At 41.8% G+C, this 19,601-nt stretch overlaps 1 long non-coding RNA gene across 1 annotated transcript; it reads left to right on the top strand.

Moving 5' to 3' along the window:
- The first annotated feature begins 7,656 nt into the window (after nucleotides 1–7,656).
- On the top strand, nucleotides 7,657–19,129 carry LOC112912525 (uncharacterized). The gene is made up of 3 exons (XR_012002822.1): nucleotides 7,657–7,806; nucleotides 9,334–9,466; nucleotides 19,099–19,129. It is a non-coding gene; the product is annotated as an uncharacterized lncRNA (long non-coding RNA).
- Nucleotides 19,130–19,601: the final 472 nt, after the last annotated feature.

The raw sequence follows: 19,601 nt of genomic DNA on the forward strand, positions 1-19,601 counted from the left end.
TTAGTATCAGAGGCACACTTTTAAATCAGGAGCAAGGCCTCTTCATCCATTAGGTATTTTTTTCTAAGATTTTTGTTTATTTATTCATGAGAGACACAAAGAGAGAGAGAGAGGCAGAGACACAGGCAGAGGGAGAAGCAGCCTCCATGCCGGGAGCCTGACGTGGGACTCGATCCCTGGTCTCCAGGATCAGGCCCTGGGCTGAAGGCAGTAGTAAACCACTGAGCCACCCAGGCTGTTGATCCATTAGGTATTGTAGGCTCAGGGCTCAGGACCTGTGATGGTCCTCAAACAGTTCTCAGTGATATTTCAAACACAGTCTGACATTAGAAAATTTAAATAAAATCATTATACTATTCTTTCATATGACAAACATTTACTGAAGGCTTCATTATAAGCTGTAAAAAATGTTAAGATATGAAAAATAATAAAGCATTATGTTATTATCATCATTAAGTACCTAGAAAATGGAATGGACCATATGTTTGGTGGTTTGCTCAGAGGTGGGCTAGATCACTGGGGGCTGGCTTTTCTGGAAGCCACCTTCATGGAATGGTCGACTGGATCTTTAAAACTGGATAGGATAGGATAGGATAGGATAGGATAGGATAGGATAGGATAGGATGGGACAGGATAAGCACTGAAGTAGAATGGGCCTTTCTGGAGGTTCCTAAGCACAAGTATGGAAGCAGTAATGTGCATTAGAGATTGGTGGAGATGAAGATGGGGAAAGGGGGAGGTTGGCTTGCCTGTAGCAGATGCTTTCTGTTGGAAAAGAAAGGAGATTGATTTGGAAAAGGAGGTTATGGAAAAACCTTTTATGTCTCAGAGGAGTTTTAAAAAAATTTTATTTATTCATGAGAGACAGAGACACACACACACACACACACACAGAGAGAGAGAAAGAGGCAGAGACACAGGCAGAGGGAGAAGCAGCCTCCATGTAGGGAGCCCAATGTGGGACTGGATCCCGGGTCTCCAGGATCACACCTGGGCTGAAGGCGGCGCTAAACCACTGAACCACCTGGGCTGCCCTTCAGAGGAGTTTTTAACTTAGAAATTGGCAAAATTTCTTATGCTGAGTGAAGTAAGTCAATCGGAGAAGGACAAACATTGTATGTTCTCATTCATTTGGGGAATATAAATAATAGTGAAAGAGAATATAAGGGAAGGGAGAAGAAATGTGTGGGAAATATCAGAAAGGGAGACAGAACATAAAGACTCCTAACTCTGGGAAACGAACTAGGGGTGATGGAAGGGGAGGAGGGCTGGGGGTGGGGGTGAATGGGTGACGGGCACTGACGGGGGCACTTGACGGGATGAGCACTGGGTGTTATTCTGTATGTTGGCAAATTGAACACCAATAAAAAATAAATTTATTATTAAAAAAAAAAGAAATTGGCAAAAGACTGAGAGAGAAAAAAAAAAGATCACTGGTAAATTCTAGAGTCAAGCCCATGATTATATCCTCATTAGCAATTTGGTCTAACCATCTATGTACCAAGTTATTAGATGATGTATAATATATGCACATAAGTATTTGTGTTTCTGTATTCTCCAGGAGGCAGACAGAGACTTCTAGGACATTAGATAGGCAGAGAAGATGTAAATTGGCAATCTGATAATTAGAGTTCATAAACATTCAGTTTGTCTACATAGTAGCTACTGGATTTGTGATAAGTCACTTCTCTATGTAGCTCATTGTCTTCATCTGAAATCGGAATCATTGTGAACATGTCCTGAAAAAAATAATGTGAACATGGTTTAAAAGCAAGCATCCTAAACAAGTTACTTGTTACTACTTTTCCACGATGAGAAAAAAAGAGGGACGACTCTTCTGGGTGTGTTTGGGAAGAGTACGTACTTGATAAAAAAAGGCAAATGTATTCGGAGATGATTGTTTATTTTCTCTTATTCTGAAACCATTTTCGTTGAGACTGTTTTTCTTGTAGGCATTTTATTGATTGCTTGTTACTTTACCTCAGTGTCTCTTTGTGCTTTGCCTATTTGTACAAACTTATAAGACTCACCTCAACTATAAGTCAAATAAAGTAGAGTTGAAGCATCTGGGGTAAATATTCATTCATTGATTCATTCATTTATGTATTTGTTTATTCACATTTATGGCTCAATTAAAATATGCCAGGAACTATGCAAATAAGAAAGAATCTGTGGCTTTGAGCCTCTGATAGTCAGTGGGTCACATATTCAGGTAAATCAGTGACACAGAAAAGTCTGGGAAATGCTCTGGTGAATGTAGTCTCAGATGCACTAATGGAAACCAGGTCAGCTGGCAGGGTTGTGGGGCCAGGCTGAGGAAGTCCTAATGCCGGGGACACTGAGCTGAATATTGAAAGCCCACAGCAGCAATCTAGTAAGTATATCTCACTTTATGCAGAGAGAATGGGATAGATAAGAGTACCAGTGTGTGAGGAACTATGGCATGTTCTGGAAAGTGCAAACTAATCAGTAATATCAGAGAGTAGGATATGAGGGGGACTTGATGTGTAATGAGGCAGGAGGATGTGCACTGGCCAGGTCAGGAATAACCCTACAATCAAGGAGTGTGCATATTATCCAAAAAGAGATAAGTACTGAAGGGATAGAGGGTTGATTTTCTGGAATATGTAAGAGGGACTCTACTTGTGGATGTGTTGACAGCCTTCAAGTATGAAATATTGTGGAATCTTAGATCCCCTTTGTAATGTCAGGTTCTTTTACTTCTCTTATTGGCTATTGTTACTGAATGTCTCTGGACTATTTCAGTGTGGCTAGCCTTCGGAACAAGAGAGTTCCAACAGTGCCCACCAGGCACTAGTTATTATTATTATACTTATTTTGTGTCTAGATACTTCAGAGAGATGATAACAGGCAGCATTTCCAATTCATTTGAAAAATCAAATGGCTATTATAAGCAAATCTGGCAAAAACATGTAGCAAGACAGGAAATGCTTTGAAAGATCAGATATAGTCATGAGTTTGATATAGATACATAGGAGAGACCAAAGGGACAGCTTATAAACTGGAATCTCACCCTGAAGGTCAATGGAAATCCAAGAATAATTAATTTCAGAGAGTGGAAAAACTGGCTTGTTGAAGTTTGGGGGATATTAATAATGCTCTGTTTCTCCAGTGATTCTTTCTCTAGGGGCAACTGGAATGCTTGACAATCAGTCTCATTACTCACAACTCTGCTTCTGCTTGGGTTGGCAAGATTGGGAGGCATCATTAGATACCATCATCATACATTAGTAGCAGTGAAACATGTGGATAGTCTTCCTCAGGTTACACTAGGAAGTTAGGTCCATTCACCAATCAAGAAACATTTATAGAACCTATACATGTCTGGAACTTGGTTAATACTAAAAATAAATAGTCTTAGTTATTGGGATCCCTGGGTGGTGCAGCGGTTTAGCGCCTGCCTTTGGCCCAGGGCACGATCCTGGAGACCCAGGATCGAGTCCCACGTCGGGCTCCCGGTGCATGGAGCCTGCTTCTCCCTCTGCCTGTGTCTCTGCCTCTCTCTCTCTCACTGTGTGCCTATCGTAAATAAATAAATAAATAAATAATTTAAAAAAAAGTCTCAGTTATTATATCCCAGTGTTTAGTATACCGTAGGGTACTAGTGTATTACATGATGATTTATTGTGGAAAGGATATAGAAATAATCTTACCATGCTCCTAGGCTAGAACTCCTGCTACATTATGTTCTTACCCAATCCCCTGCAGCAGGTCCTGCTAGTGGATCATCCAACCTGTTCTTCTCTAGGACTCACCATCCTATAAGTACACAGATGGAACACATTTTCCAGGCTTGTTGGAGTTAGGTGTTATCATGTGACTGATTCCAGCAACAGAATGCAAACAGAATCAATGAAATCCCATTCCAGTCCCGGTCCTTCAAATCTCCTTCATAGTGTCTACTTCTTGCAATGAGAGAAGAAGCTGCTACAGAGCCTCCCCCTCCCCCTTCCTCCTAAACAACTATCAAGTCTGAATATTTAGCAGCTATCTAAAGATATTGGAAAGTACTGGATAATAAGGAGTACACTCTATGCTTGTATCCAGAATATATAAGGAACCCCTACAACTCAGTAGCAAGGAGACAACCTGATTTTTTAAGTGGGCAAAAGATTTGAAGTGATAATTCACACGCACAAAAAAACCAAACATACAAATAGTCAAAAAGCATGTGAAAATATGCTCAACCACTAGTTGTTAGGACCATGAAACTAAAACCAAGATTCTACCCACTAGAATGGCTAAAATTAAAAACATTAAAAGTTCTAAGTATTGGTAAGGACGTGGAACAACTTGAAGTCTCAAACATTACTGGTGGGAATTCAAGATAGCACCTCCATTTTAGTAAACACTACAGCAATGTCTTACAAATATCCACTTACTATATGACCCAATGGTCCCACTCTGGGGTATTTTACACAAGAGAAATGAACATATATGTACAGATGAAGACATATGCAAATCATAGCAGTAATCTTTGTAATAAGTAAAAAGTGGAACTCATTCAAATGTCCATCGACTGAAGAATGGATTAGCAAATCATGGGATATCCATACAATGAGACACTGCTCAGTAATAGAAAGAAGTGAACTGCCAGTACAGTCATCAACATGAATTATGCTGAGCAAAAGAAGCATGCCACCAAATACTATAGATTGTATTCCACTTATGTGGAATTTAAGAACAGGCAAAATTTATCTTTATTGACAGAAAATTGCCTGGGGCTAAGGGTCAAGGGCAGGAACCAGATATAAAGGGGCACCAGGAACTTTCTAGGATGTTGGAAATGTCTATATTTTGATTGTCACAGTGGTTATGCAACGGTATACAATTACCAAAAACTCAGCAAGCTGAATCATTAAAATTTTATGAATTCTACTTTATGATACCTTCACATGAACCTCTGTCTCCCACTCATTTGCTGGTAAGATCAGAGAGGCTTTGGAAGCCATGTGTTGACAATAGTAAAGTCCCATCACCCGGGTCCTCTAGTGAATAAGTGGGGCAGAACCCTCCCCAATATTGCTGAGCAAGGGGATACAAACAGGAATTGGACATCGTTCTTGAGATCGAAAAACTCAAATAAACTGGGATTAAACAGTATTTGGATAAACCAGATGATTCTTTTTTTACCTCCTTAAAATTTGACACGTCCAAGGTGATTGTACTGTGTGAGACAAATAACCATTTTATTCCATTACCTTGAAAATTTTCCCAGTTGCTTCTCCCCTCTGATGTATTGACTCTTAGTCTTCATTCTTAGGCAGATACTTCATATTCCAGAAACCAAGACCTAAATATATTAGGGCCAAATCTCAGTAGGTCTCTGAAGTTCTGGGCTACCACCTCATGCCACCCTAGTACTGTCACCATTGTGGACCATTTCTTGAGCACCTCCTTGTCCAAGAGATTTCATTTGAGACACAGGATTCACTTTGATGTGGCCTGAGTCATAATTGTTTTCAATTTATATTTCAGCATATACGGTGTTTATTATGCACCAGACATTGTTATAAGCACATTCATTCGTTAATCATAACAATGCTATGAGGTGAGTACTAATGTTATCTTCTATCCTACCGTAGAGATTATATTAACCTCCCTATGAGGATTATAGAGATTCTAACACATGCCTATGTCTTGCAGCTAACCTGGGGCAGAGTTGAGATTTGAAGTCAAGGATTACACCTCCAAAGTTTACACTGATGACTAGAACATCTCTCTCTACTTGTTTTATGAAAAACAAAAAATACATAAAACCAAACAAATATCCCAGCATAAATACTTCTGGATTGGGATATTTTCAGTACTGACTTCCCACCCCGGTTATTATATAAAATATTACTGAGGATGGGCATGCCAGTGACATTCCTTTGGTGTTTGCCTGGCTCTCTATCCCCTCAAGACCTCTGAGATCCTCTAGTAAATCCTTTTGGTGCCCACTTGCAGATTCAGCTCCATCCCTGACTTAGAGATCAACTGATACCTAGGAAGAATGTAAGGAACAATAGACCCAAAGCTCACTGACTTGAATCTAGTCAACCTCCTGCTACTCCTGCTGGGAACTCATACTTTTGTTTGTGGAGTATGTGCTTATTTCAAAATCACCACTTTCTACTGTAATACTGGTGACTGGGTGTCTGTGTTGTTCCCCTGAGTCTAATATCCTGCCTTGACTCCCAGCTCAGAATGCTAGCTTCTGTCTTGCTTCTCTTAATCCTAGAGATTATAGTCCTGGCCTGACCCTTGGTTCCCGGGTTAGGTTACTGCTGTCATCTGATATCCTGTCAGGCTTTCTTGAGATGCTGCACCACCCACCTGCCTGGTTACTTTCCTGGTACAACTCCCAGGACATTCTCACGTTACCTATTACTGAAGCCTATCCCAATGTGGTAGAATGGCCAGATTAGGGGTATTAGCCTTCGTGTGGTGGACCCATCATTGATACTAACAGATCCCTAGTTCTGACCCTAAATCAACCCTAATCCATCTGAAGGAAGAGAAATACAGATAAATGGAGGAGATAGGACCCAAGCAAAAGTTATAAGTAAGAGCGCTGAGTGGTCAGATATGATCTTAATAACTCGTAATGGCCAGGGAAGCTCTGTATGGTACTGGGCCATGAGTCCCTAAGACATTATAAAAGGTGTGTCTTGGAATCTTGGTTCAGTTTTGCTGGAAGGAATGATGTACTTTGGGAGAGTTAGTGGTCAACAGGCTAGCTTCAAATTAAATTAGATCTAGAGGCTCTGTGCAGTTGCCTTACCCCTCATTCATATAGTAGGACTTCTTAACCGGGGGCCTATGTATTCCTAAGGATCTACATGTAAGCATTGGGAAATAATATTCCACGAGTTTTTTTCTTGAGGGAAGGCTCAGTCAATCTCCACATAAAAACAAAGGTACTTGCATTCAGGAAAAAGCAGAGTCCTGCTGCCTGTGTCCATCAGGATGGGCTGGTGCTTACTGTGACGTGCCCAATGTGTCCTGTGAGGTGGCGGCCTTCCACTAGGTGAGCTCTGCCCTCTTAGACTCTGGGGTCACTCCGCCAAGTATTGGCCAACTAGCAGCATTTTAGGGCAGGTATTGTTACCATGGGAAGAGTGGACAGTGGTGGGTGAGCGAGGCTCTACAGAAACGGTCTGAGATGGAAGGTGAAAGGGCAGAAGCACAGGCTTAGAGATTCCAAAAAGAAATGCATGTAAGAGGAAATGAAGACATATTTCACTTTCAGGATTTATTTATTTATTTATTTATTTATTTATTTATTTATTAAGATTTATTTATTTTAGAGAGAGAGAGCGAGGGAAGGGGAGGATATAGGAGGAGAGGGAGAAAGAATCTTAAAGTAGACTCCACACTCAGTGTGGAGCCCAACGGGGGCTCCATTCCACAACCCTGAGATCACCATCTGAGCTGGAATCAAGAGTTGGACGCTTAACTGACTGAGCCACCCAGATGCCCCAGGGCTGGGTTTATTTTCAATATAAATCTGGTTCTAAGGGTTGTGAAGTAGATGAGAACACACTCAGTTGGTCTGAACCTGACATGCTGTGTGCTCTTCTGTGATGTTTCTTTCTGTACTCGGCTTCCTAGGGGTGTCCACTGACCACCTGTGCCAGCAGGTGACTCCGGCATCTGCATCAATGCTGGCAACTCGCATCACTGCCAGTGCCCCCTGGGCTACACTGGGAGCTACTGTGAGGAGCAGCTCGATGAGTGCTCATCCAACCCTGCCAGCATGGGGCCACCTGCAGGGACTTCATTGGCGGGTACAGATGTGAGGTAAGATAAGCCCCCAGAGGTCAGAGACCTCCCGAAGATGGCAGAACTGTCGTGAGCACTAGCATACTGATTTAGCTGCTTGTGACTTTTTATGAGTCACCATTTTTTTTTCCTTTACCGTCACCATTACACTATTTACCACCACCATTCGTTTCAGTCCCCTTGTGTAATAAGTTCACAGGGCTCCAGTAAGGAATTTCTATAGAGGTCTAGAACCATCTCACTGAAGCCAACATTCACTGCCAGAGTGCATTTCACAGGCCAGCAGCTCAGTGGCCCCTGGGACATCCCTGAATAGCAGCTGATATAGGAGAAGCCACTTTGAAGTGTGTCCTGAAGTTGTCTAGCCTGTTCCATGTAGCATCACACCAAGTATGATGTGTATATATTTGAGGAAGTGTGTATCTTTTAAGGAACATATTGCTCTAATGGCCGGGCTGATAATGGTCAGAGCAAGATGTCAACAAAACATTGGAAACTTGAATTTGACACCAATTCAGGCCACGCAGGAACACTGAGAGAAGTCGTACTTCTCATAAATGAGCCAGAGTTGGCCTCTTTATATTAGCCCGCAGTTATTCCTTCATGAGGGCTGGGACCTGTTAGTTCAAACACCATCAGCGCCAAACTCAAATTTTCACAGATCCAGTTGTTTTAAAAATAGCCCTAAAATCCAATTTTTAGCCATTTAGAGCCTTTTTTGCGTTACATACCCTGCAAAACTGCACCCAGTATCTGCAAACCATAGGTAAGCCGCAGGACTTAAAGACCCAAGCCAGTGCTGCCCTTCAAAGGTCTCTGACCCAGAGACTGGCCTGGCTGCTGAGTGACATCACCGACCATGTTAGTCCCCTCTCTGTTACTCCCTTTCCTTGGAATTCACTTGCGCTCCTCTCCTTCCCCTCCTCTCCACTCTGGACAATCTCATGCTGCAAGGGATGGCCTCACATGCAAACTTGTCAAGCATTGTCCAATAAAGCCACTTCATGGTCAAGGTCTTTTTCCCTGACCAGCCCTGAAATCCCTCAAACCCCTATAGCTACCACGTTAACTAACACTCCGCCCCCATCCCTTTCTCAACCAGTTTCTCCTACGTATGTGTGGTTTCCTGAATCTAGAGATCAATAAATACAGGGTGTTGACTACTGTCCACACTTTGTTTGGGCTGAGTCACAGGGTCCTCATCACACACCAAGGAATGCATATTTTAAAGATGGGAAAAACTGCATTGAGGAGCGATGAAAGTTTTGCACAGGGGTCAACCCTGAAATATCCCTCAGAATACTGAGTCCTTGCCTTCACTATAAAGTGGCTTTTCAGCCGGAAGATGTAAATGACAGTAAGCTGCAAGTTGGCCCTGCGCAGGATGATTGGTGGAGCGTGTGACTGTGCCAGAGAAGCATCCAAGAGCTGGGTGGGGGCAGGGAGCGGGCAAAGGTATATGGCAACCTTCCAGACCTCATTTGCTCTGGTGGTCTGTTTCTAGCAATGGTCCAGTGTTTCTTCCTTTTTGCTTGCTCTTATCAGTGTGTCCCAGGATATCAGGGCGTCAATTGCGAGTATGAAGTAGATGAGTGTCAGAATCAGCCATGCCAGAACGGAGGCACCTGTGTCGACCTCGTGAACCATTTCAAGTGCTCCTGTCCACCAGGCACTCGAGGTATGCAGTCAGCCCTACCCGTCTCCATCTAGGGCATTTTCTTAAGTTATAAGCCAGTTTTTAGGATAGAAGAGATTTGAAATTTTTTTTATTTCAGTACTCCGGAGCTTTGCAACCTGGCCTGGGGGCACCTGCAGTTCCAGGGCAGGGGCTCGCTGTTTTGCCTATCTCTACTGCTTTGCTTCAGGCTGAGGTTGAGCTCGTTCTCACTTGGTAGGTCGGTCTATTACTGCTGGTCCCATGCTGATGGGAGGAGAGGCCTCAGTGTTCATTTTTCTAGCAGTCCCTAATTACCAGATGTTCTGTGAAAGTAGGATTACACAGTGGTTTTGTTTTTTACTGCTTTCAATTTAGTTTGTAGTTAGGTAATATATGCACAGGCCCAGATTTTATATATAGACACACACACAAATATACATGCAGCGAAAGCATAAGGTGAAAAGTCTGTTTCTGTTCCCCTTCCCCATACCTAGTTCTCCCCTCCCACCAACAAGGAACCTCCACTTTATTTTATTTTAGTTTCTTCTGTATCTTCTAGAGTTTTCTTTTTATGTGTCTTTTAGAATTTCTTTTCTTTATAATTTTTTCAAATTCAAATTCAATTAATTAACCTATTGTGTATTATTAGTTCAGTTACTCATCATTGCAGGATTTCTTTATATATACATATAGAAACCAAATACAAAGATATTTTTATTTACCCCACTCGTATTTCTTACTCTTGCACTTAATTTTCTTTTTGTGCTTAACTCTTGATGTTTCCATATCAACTTATAGAATTTTCTTAATCTTTTTCACCCAGCAGAGTTCCTTTTTAGTTTAGTATATTGAACCAATGTCCTAGTAATAGAAAATTTGGGTTTCTTCCAATGTATGTATAGATACATTTTCAGAAAAGAAATTGCTGGATTAGAGAATTATGTGCATTTCTGGTTTTGACTGATATTGCTGAAACATAGCATATGACCATACTGGCTTCTCAGTGTGGACCTATGAGTCCTTTGGTTTTCCTCTTTCAATGGTTTCTCTATTTGTATCTATATTCTTTTTTCCTATTACAGTGTTCATAATATTTTACAGAGATTAACTATGATCCAAAATATTTTCAGTATATTGGTTTTTGTCTTTGATTTTCTTTATGATTTTTTCATGCAGGGTTTTTTTTTTATTTTTTAAAGATTTATTTATTTATTTTGAGGGAGAGCGAGAGAGCATGGGGCGGGGCAGAAGGAGTGAGAGAATCTCAAGCAGACTGCTCTGAGTGCAGGGACCAAAGTGGGTCCCAATCTCATAACCCCGAGATCACGACCTGTGCTGAAACCAAGAGTCAGATGCTCAACCTACTGAGCCACCCACGCACCCCTGGAGCTTTTTGTTTTTAATCAGATGGGATTTATTTACCTCTCTTAATGGCTTCTGCGTTTTTGAATCCTAGTCAGCAATACCTTCTAGACTTTAATATCATTAAGGAATTCTCCCATATTTTCTTCAGGTACTAGAATACTGTGCCCTTTTCCCCTAAGGCTACTGATTTGTTCCAACAAAATTTATGGGATATTTCATCTTTTTTAAAAAGATTTTATTTATTTATTCATGGGAGACACACAGAGAGAGAGAGAGAGAGACAGAGACACAGGCAGAGGGAGAAGCAGGCTCCATGTAGTGAGCCCAATGTGGGACTGGATCCCGGAACTCTGGGATCATGCCCCAAGTTCCAGGTGTCCTAATATTTGATCTTTTTTACAATAATTGGAGATGGCAACGTCATCAAATTCTAAATACCCTTGTGTATTTGGGTGTTTTTCTGGACTTTTTTTTTAAAGCATTAATCTGTTGATTTATCAATCCCACTCTGTTTTAATTATTAAGGATCCTTGATTTCAGGGTTTTCCAGGCTAGGGTTATATTTTTTTTTCATATAATTTTTTAAAAAGGTTTTATTTATTTATTCATGAGAGACACGAGGGGGATGTTAGCAGAGACAGGCAGAGGGAGAAGCAGGCTCCATGCAGGGAGCCCAATGTGGGACTGGATCCCGGGACTCCAGGATCACGCCCTGGGCTGAAGGTGGCGCTAAACCGCTGAGCCACCCGGGCTGCCCTCATATAATTTTAGAATCAGATTGTCTATTAACAAAATCCTGGTGGCATTTTTTTTTTATTGGGCTCACATTAAATTTATGAATCTATGTGGGGAAACTGGAATCTTTACCATGAGGAATCTCCCTAACCAAATGATAACATCTTTTTATTTATTCAAATCTCCCTTTGGAGGTAGGAGGGGCAAGACGGCGGAAGAGTAGTGTCCCCAAGTCACCTGTCCCCACCAAATTACCTAGATAACCTTAAATCATCCTGAAAATCTACGAATTCGGCCTGAGATTTAAAGAGAGAACAGCTGGAATGCTACAGTGAGAAGAATTCGTGCTTCTAACAAGGTAGGAAGACGGGGAAAAAGAAATAAAGAAACAAAGGCCTCCAAGGGGGAGGGGCCCTGCGAGGAGCCGGGCTGAGGTCGGGGCGAGTGTCCCCAGGACAGGAGAGCCCCGTCCGGGAGAAGCAGGAGCTGCACCAACCTTCCCGGCGGAAAGGCTCGCAGGGAGTTAGAGCAGGACCCCAGGAGGGGGTGGGGATGCCCTCGGGCTCCCGGGGACACTAACAGGCACCTGCGCCCCGGGGGAGGGGAGAGCGCCACACCCCGCGGCCGAGCTCCCTGAAGGGCTGCAGCCCGCAGTCCAGCGCTGGACCCGGGAGCAGCTCGGAGGGGCTCGGGCGGCGGCTCCGCGGAGGGGGCTGCGCGGCCGGGAGTGCGAATCCAATAGCTCAGGCCGGGAGCACAGGGCGCCGGGGACACAGCCCAGGATCCGGCCTCCCCCCAGGACAGCAAGGACGCTCCTGCCCGGAGCTGAGCAGATCAGCGGCCCCGTCCCCGGAGTATCCAGGCCCCTGTGGACTGAGAGCTCCGTAGTTACTGCGGGAGCTGACTCCAGGGCTCCAGAGGTGGCCAGCACCCCTGTGGTTGTTCCTCCTGGGGCCTCAGAGGGTAAACAGCCCCCACGGAGCCTCACAGTGGCCTCACCAGATAAGCAGCTTAAGAATCACTCACTGAGCCCTGCACCAGGCAGGGGGCTGAGCAGCTCCCCCAAGTGCTAACACCTGAAAATCAGCACAGCAGGCCCCACCCCCAGAAGGCCACCTAGACAGACAGACAGGGGAAAAACAAATTATTGACCAAGCAGCATTGGAGTTCCAGGGGAAGTCAAGGGACTTACAGTATACAGAATCAGAGAATACTCCCCCTTGTTTTTTTTTCTTTTTGATTTGTTTGCTCCCCCCCCTTTATTCCTTTTCTTTTTTTTTTTTTCTTCTCTTTTTCTCTTTTTTCTTTTTTTCTTTTTCTTTCCTTCTTTCTCTTCTCTCTTTTTCTCCTTCTCTCCTAAGCAAACAATACAACTTGTTTTTGGCCACTCTGCACTGAGCAAAATGACTAGAAGGAAAACCTCACCTCAAAATAAAGAATCAGAAACAGTCCTCTCTCCCACAGAGTTACAAAATTTGGATTACAATTCAATGTCAGAAATTCAATTCAGAAGCACTATTATAAAGCTACTGGTGGCTCTAGAAAAAAGCATAAAGGACTCAAGAGACCTCATGACTGCAGAATTTAGATCTAATCAGGCAGAAATTAAAAATCAATTGAATGAGATGCAATCCAAACCAGAAGTCCTAACGACGAGGGTTAACGAGGTGGAAGAACAAGTGCGTGACATAGAAGACAAGTTGATGGCAAAGACGGAAACTGAGGAAAATAGAGACAAACAATTAAAAGATCATGAGGATAGATTAAGGGAAATAAGTGACAGCCTGAGGCAGAAAAACCTATGCTTAACTGGGGTTCCCGAGAGTGCCAAAAGGGACAGAGGTCCAGAATATGTATTTGAACAAATCATAGCTGAACACTTTCCTAATCTGGGAAGGGAAACAGGCATTCAGATCCAGGAAATAGAGAGATACCCCCCTAAAATCAATAAAAACTGTTCAATATCTCAACATTTAATAGTTAAGCTTGCAAATTCCAAAGATAAAGAGAAGATCCTTAAAGCAGCAAGAGACAAGAAATCTCTAACTTTTATGGGGAGAAGTATTGGGGTAACAGCAGACCTCTCCACAGAGACCTGGCAGGCCAGAAAGGGCTGGCAGGATATATTCAGGGTCCTAAATGAGAAGAACATGCAACCAAGAATACTTTATCCAGCAAGGCTCTCATTCAGAATGGAAGGAGAGATAAAGAGCTTCCAAGACAGGCAGGAACTGAAAGAATATGTGACCTCCAAACCAGCTCTGCAAGAAATTTTAAGGGGGATTCTTAAAATTCCCCTTTAAGAAGAAGTCAAATGGAATAATCCACAAAACCAGGGACTGAATAGATATCATGATGACACTAAACTCATATCTTTCAATAGTAACTCTGAACATGAATGGGCTTAATGACCCCATCAAAAGGTGCAGGGTGTCAGACTGGATAAAAAAGCAGGACCCATCTATTTACTGTCTACAAGAGACTCATTTTAGACAGGAGGACACCTACAGCCTGAAAATAAAAGGTTGGAGAACCATTTAGCACTGAAATGGTCCTCAAAAGAAAGCAGGGGTAGCCATTCTTATATCAGATAAACTAAAATTTACCCCGAAGACTGCAGTGAGAGATGAAGAGGGACACTATATCATACTTAAAGGACCTATCCAATAAGAGGACTTAACAATCATCAATATATATGCCCCGAATGTGGGAGCTGCCAAATATATCAATCAATTAATAACCAAAATCAAGACATACTTAGATAATAATACACTTATACTTGGTGACTTCAATCTAGCGCTTTCTACACTCGATAGGTCTTCTAAACACAACATCTCCAAAGAAACGAGAGCTTTAAATGATACACTGGACCAGATGGATTTCACAGATATCTACAGAACTTTACATCCAAACCCAACTGAATACACATTCTTCTCAAGTGCACATGGAACTTTCTCCAGAATAGACCACATACTGGGTCACAAATCGGGTCTGAACCGATACCAAAAGATTGGGATCGTCCCCTGCATATTCTCAGACCATAATGCCTTGAAATTAGAACTAAATCACAACAAGAAGTTTGGAAGGACCTCAAACACGTGGAGGTTAAGGACCATCTTGCTAAAAGATGAAAGGGTCAACCAGGAAATTAAGGAAGAATTAAAAAGATTCATGGAAACTAATGAGAATGAAGATACAACCGTTCAAAATCTTTGGGATGCAGCAAAAGCAGTCCTAAGGGGGAAATACATTGCAATACAAGCATCCATTCAAAAACTGGAAAGGACTCAAATACAAAAGCTAACCTTACACATAAAGGAGCTAGAGAAAAAACAGCAAATAGATCCTACACCCAGTAGAAGAAGAGAGCTAATTAAGATTCGAGCAGAACTAAATGAAATCGAGACCAGAAGTACTGTGGAACAGATCAACAAAACCAGGAGTTGGTTCTTTGAAAGAATTAATAAGATAGATAAACCATTAGCCAACCTTATTAAAAAGAAGAGAGAGAAGACTCAAATTAATAAAATCATGAATGAGAAAGGAGAGCCACTACCAACACCAAGGAAATACAAACGATTTTAAAAACATATTATCAACAGCTTTACGCCAATAAATTAGGCAATCTAGAAGAAATGGGCGCATTTCTGGAAAGCCACAAACTACCAAAACTGGAACAGGAAGAAATAGAAAACCTGAACAGGCCAATAACCAGGGAGGAAATTGAAGCAGTCATCAAAAACCTCCCAAGACACAAAAGTCCAGGGCCAGATGGCTTCCCAGGGGAATTCTATCAAACGTTTAAAGAAGAAACCATACCTATTCTACTAAAGCTGTTTGGAAAGATAGAAAGATGGAGTACTTCCAAATTCATTCTATGAGGCCAGCATCACCTTAATTCCAAAACCAGACAAAGACCCCACCAAAAAGGAGAATTACAGACCAATATCCCTGATAAACATGGATGCAAAAATTCTCAACAAGATACTAGCCAATAGGATCCAACAGTATATTAAGAAAATTATTCACCATGACTAAGTAGGATTTATCCCCGGGACACAAGGCTGGTTGTTCAACACTCGTAAAACAATCAATGTGATTCATCATATCAGCAAGAGAAAAAAACAAGAACCATAAGATCCTCTCATTAGATGCAGAGAAAGTATTTGACAAAATACAGCATCCATTCCTGATCAAAACTCTTCAGAGTGTAGGGATAGAGGGAACATTCTTTGACATCTTAAAAACCATCTACGAAAAGCCCACAGCAAATATCATTCTCAATGCGGAAATACTGGGAGCCTTTCCCCTAAGATCAGGAACATGACAGGGATGTCCAATCTCACCACTGCTATTCAACATAGTACTGGAAGTCCTCGCCTCAGCAATCAGACAACAAAAAGACATTAAAGGCATTCAAATTGGCAAAGAAGAAGTCAAACTCTCCCTCTTCACCGATGACATGATACTTTATATAGAAAACCCAAAAGACTCCACCCCAGGATTGCTAGAACTCATACAGCAATTTGGCAGTGTGGCAGGATACAAAATCAAAGCCCAGAAATCAGTGGCATTTCTATACACTAACAATGAGCCTGAAGGAAGAGAAATTAAGGAGTCAATCCCATTTACAATTGCACCCAAAAGCATAAGATACCTAGGAATAAACCTAAGCAAAGACGTAAAGGATCTATACCCTAAAAACTATAGAACACTTCTGAAAGAAATTGAGGAAGACACAAAGAGATGGAAAAATATTCCATGCTCATGGATTGGCAGAATTAATATTGTGAAAATGTCAATGTTACCCAGGGCAATTTACACGTTTAATGCAACCCCTATCAAAATACCATGGACTTTCTTCAGAGAGTTAGAACAAATTATTTTAAGATTTGTGTGGAATCAGAAGAGACCCCGAATAGCCAGGGGAATTTTACAAAAGAAAACCATAGCTGGGAGCATCACAATGCCAGATTTCAGGTTGTACTACAAAGCTGTGGTCATCAAGACAATGTGGTACTGACACAAAAACAGACACATAGATGAATGGAACAGAATAGAGAATCCAGAAGTAGACCCTGAACTTTATGGTCAACTAATATTTGATAAAGGAGGAAAGACTATCCACTGTAAGAAAGACAGTCTCTTCAATAGATGGTGCTGGGAAAATTGGACATCCACATGCAGAAGAATGAAACTAGACCACTCTCTTGCACCATACACAAAGATAAACTCAAAATGGATGAAAGATCTAAATGTGAGACAAGATTCCATCAAAATTCTAGAGGAGAACACAGGCAACACCCTTTTTGAACTCGGCCACAGTAACTTCTTGCAAGATACATCCATGAAGGCAAAAGAAACAAAAGCAAAAATGACCAAGATATCTTCATCAGGATAAGAAGCTTTTGCACAGCAAAAGATACAGTCAACAAAACTCAAAGACAACCTACAGCATGGGAGAAGATATTTGTAAATGACCTATCAGATAAAGGGCTAGTTTCCAAGATCTATAAAGAACTTATTAAGCTCAACACCATAGAAACAAACAATCCAGTCATGAAATGGGCAAAAGACATGAACAGAAATCTCAGAGGAAGACATAGACATGGCCAACACGCACATGAGAAATTGCTCTGCATCACTTGCCATCAGGGAAATACAAACCAAAACCACAATGAGATACCACCTCACACCAGTGAGAATGGGGAAAATTAACAAGGCAGGAAACCACAAATGTTGGAGAGGATGCGGAGAAAAGGGAACCCTCTTACACTGTTGGTGGGAATGTGACCTGGTGCAGCCACTCTGGAAAACTGTGTGGAGGTTCCTCAAAGAGTTAAAAATAGACCTGCCCTACGACCCAGCAATTGCACTCCTGGGGATTTACCCCAAAGATACAGATGCAATGAAACGCTGGAACTCCTGCACCCCGATGTTTCTAGCAGCAATGTCCACAATAGCCAAACTGTGGAAGGAGCCTCGTTGTCCATCGACAGATGAATGGATAAAGTAGATGTGGTCTATGTATAAATGGAATATTACTCAGCCATTAGAAATGACAAATACCCACCATTTGTTTCGACGTGGATGGAACTAGAGGGTATTATGCTGAGTGAAATAAGTCAATTGGAAAAGGACAAACATATGTTCTCATTCATTTGGGGAATATAAATATTAGTGAAAGGGAATAGAGAGGAAGGGAGAAGAAATGGGTAGGAAATATCAGAAAGGGAGACGGAACATGGAAGACTCCTAACTCTGAGAAACGAACTAGGGGTGGTGGAAGGGGAGGAGGGCAGGGGTTGGGGGTGACTGGGTGGCAGGCACTTAAGGAGGCAGTTGATGGGATGAGCACTGGGTGTTATTCTGTATGTTGGCAAATTGAACACCAATAAAAAAAATTTATTATTAAAAATAAACAAATCTCCTTTTGTATCTTTCAGGACTATTTTAAAGTTTTCATATAGACCTAGTACTTTTCTTCTTAAGAGTATTCCTATAATTTTGTCCTTTGCTATTGCTATTGAAAAAGAGGTCTTTTCTTCTTTTACTTTTTTTTAAGATTCTATTTATTTGAGAGAGAGCAACAGAGAGAGCATGAGTGGGAGGAAGAGCAGATAGAGAGGGACAAGTAGACTCCCCGCTGAGCATGGGGACTGAAGTGGGGCTCCATCCCAGGACCCAGATCATGACCTGAGCCAAAGTCAAGACATTTCCATGACTAAGCCAGTCAGGCACCCCTCTTTTTCCCTTTTAATAGTCTTGCTTATATTAGTGTATGCTGCAAATGCAAGTGGGAAGAATACAGAACTGTTTTCCTTTTATAATTTTTGAATCATTCATGGAATCTTCTCTATAATTGTTATTAATTTCTTTTTGATCTTTTTCACAATAATTTGAAATATTACAATATTATTATTATTATGGATATTCATATTAGATGGCTCATTTACATCTATAGTATATTAAATAAGTTCTATTTTAAATGGGATAACCTTCAAGCTCTCAATAGGAGATTTTCTGTATAATTTTTAAAAATAAGAAAAAGTGCCCATTATTTTACACAAAAAAGTCAGCAAGTCTAAAACTTTTATAAAATCTCTCGACATTTAGTCCAGTTCTTACCAATATTTTTATGTACTTATAATCTATGTATTTATTATGATAGCCTCTTTTGAACTGTTTTTATATTTTGAATTAAAGCATGAGTTAATGAGAAATTACTGGGTCTCTCTTGAGCTCTAGTTTCCTCGTCCCTCAGGTGGGACGAATAATGCCAGTTGGTGCACAGAGGACCACTTTGGGGGGCTGTGTGGGAGAGTACCTGTGACGCCCTGAGCATATTCTTCCCTTTGACCTTACTGCTCGCTGGGGATGACAGCAGCTGCAATGGATCAAGTGTGTGATTTGCCCCACCTGACCTAAATGTCCCATCACAGGTTGAGATGTGTCATCAGCATGTTTGGAAAGTGCCATAAAGAGTGACTCTGTTTTGCAGGAAAGAAGTATTCCAAAGAATGTCCTCATTCTCTGTCTCTTCTCTCCTCCAGGCCTGCTTTGTGAAGAGAACATTGATGACTGTGCTGGAGGTCTCAATAGTGGTTAGTGTGTAGGTAGGACTGGGGGCTACTGTTCTTGCTGCTTGCCTGGCTTTGCAGAAGTGCAGTGTGAGCGCAACATCAACGAGGGCCTCTGGAACCCCTGCAGCTCTGAGAGTAGCGTGGACTGCATCCAGCTAACCAACGACTACCTGTGTGTCTGCCGCAGTGCCTTCACTAGTGAGAGCCTCTCCAGTGCCCCCAGCACTCTGCCTTAGAGAGGCTTTGAGTGAGGAAATTGGGCCCTGTGTGTCACTACCCAAACCCAAGTGAAACTTTTTTTCTTATATAGGAAAGACTAGACCAGCTTAATTCAGAGGTCCATTTTTTCCCTAGATCAGTGCTTCATGGATGCTATAGTCCACCTCTGCCTTTTTTTCTTCCTGAGATGCTTTCTTTTATTATACATTGATTATATCAGACTATAACAGAAATACAATGATGTAAAATTAATT

The sequence above is a fragment of the Vulpes vulpes genome, chromosome 8 (genome assembly GCF_048418805.1).
Source record: "Vulpes vulpes isolate BD-2025 chromosome 8, VulVul3, whole genome shotgun sequence".
NCBI lineage: Eukaryota > Metazoa > Chordata > Mammalia > Carnivora > Canidae > Vulpes > Vulpes vulpes.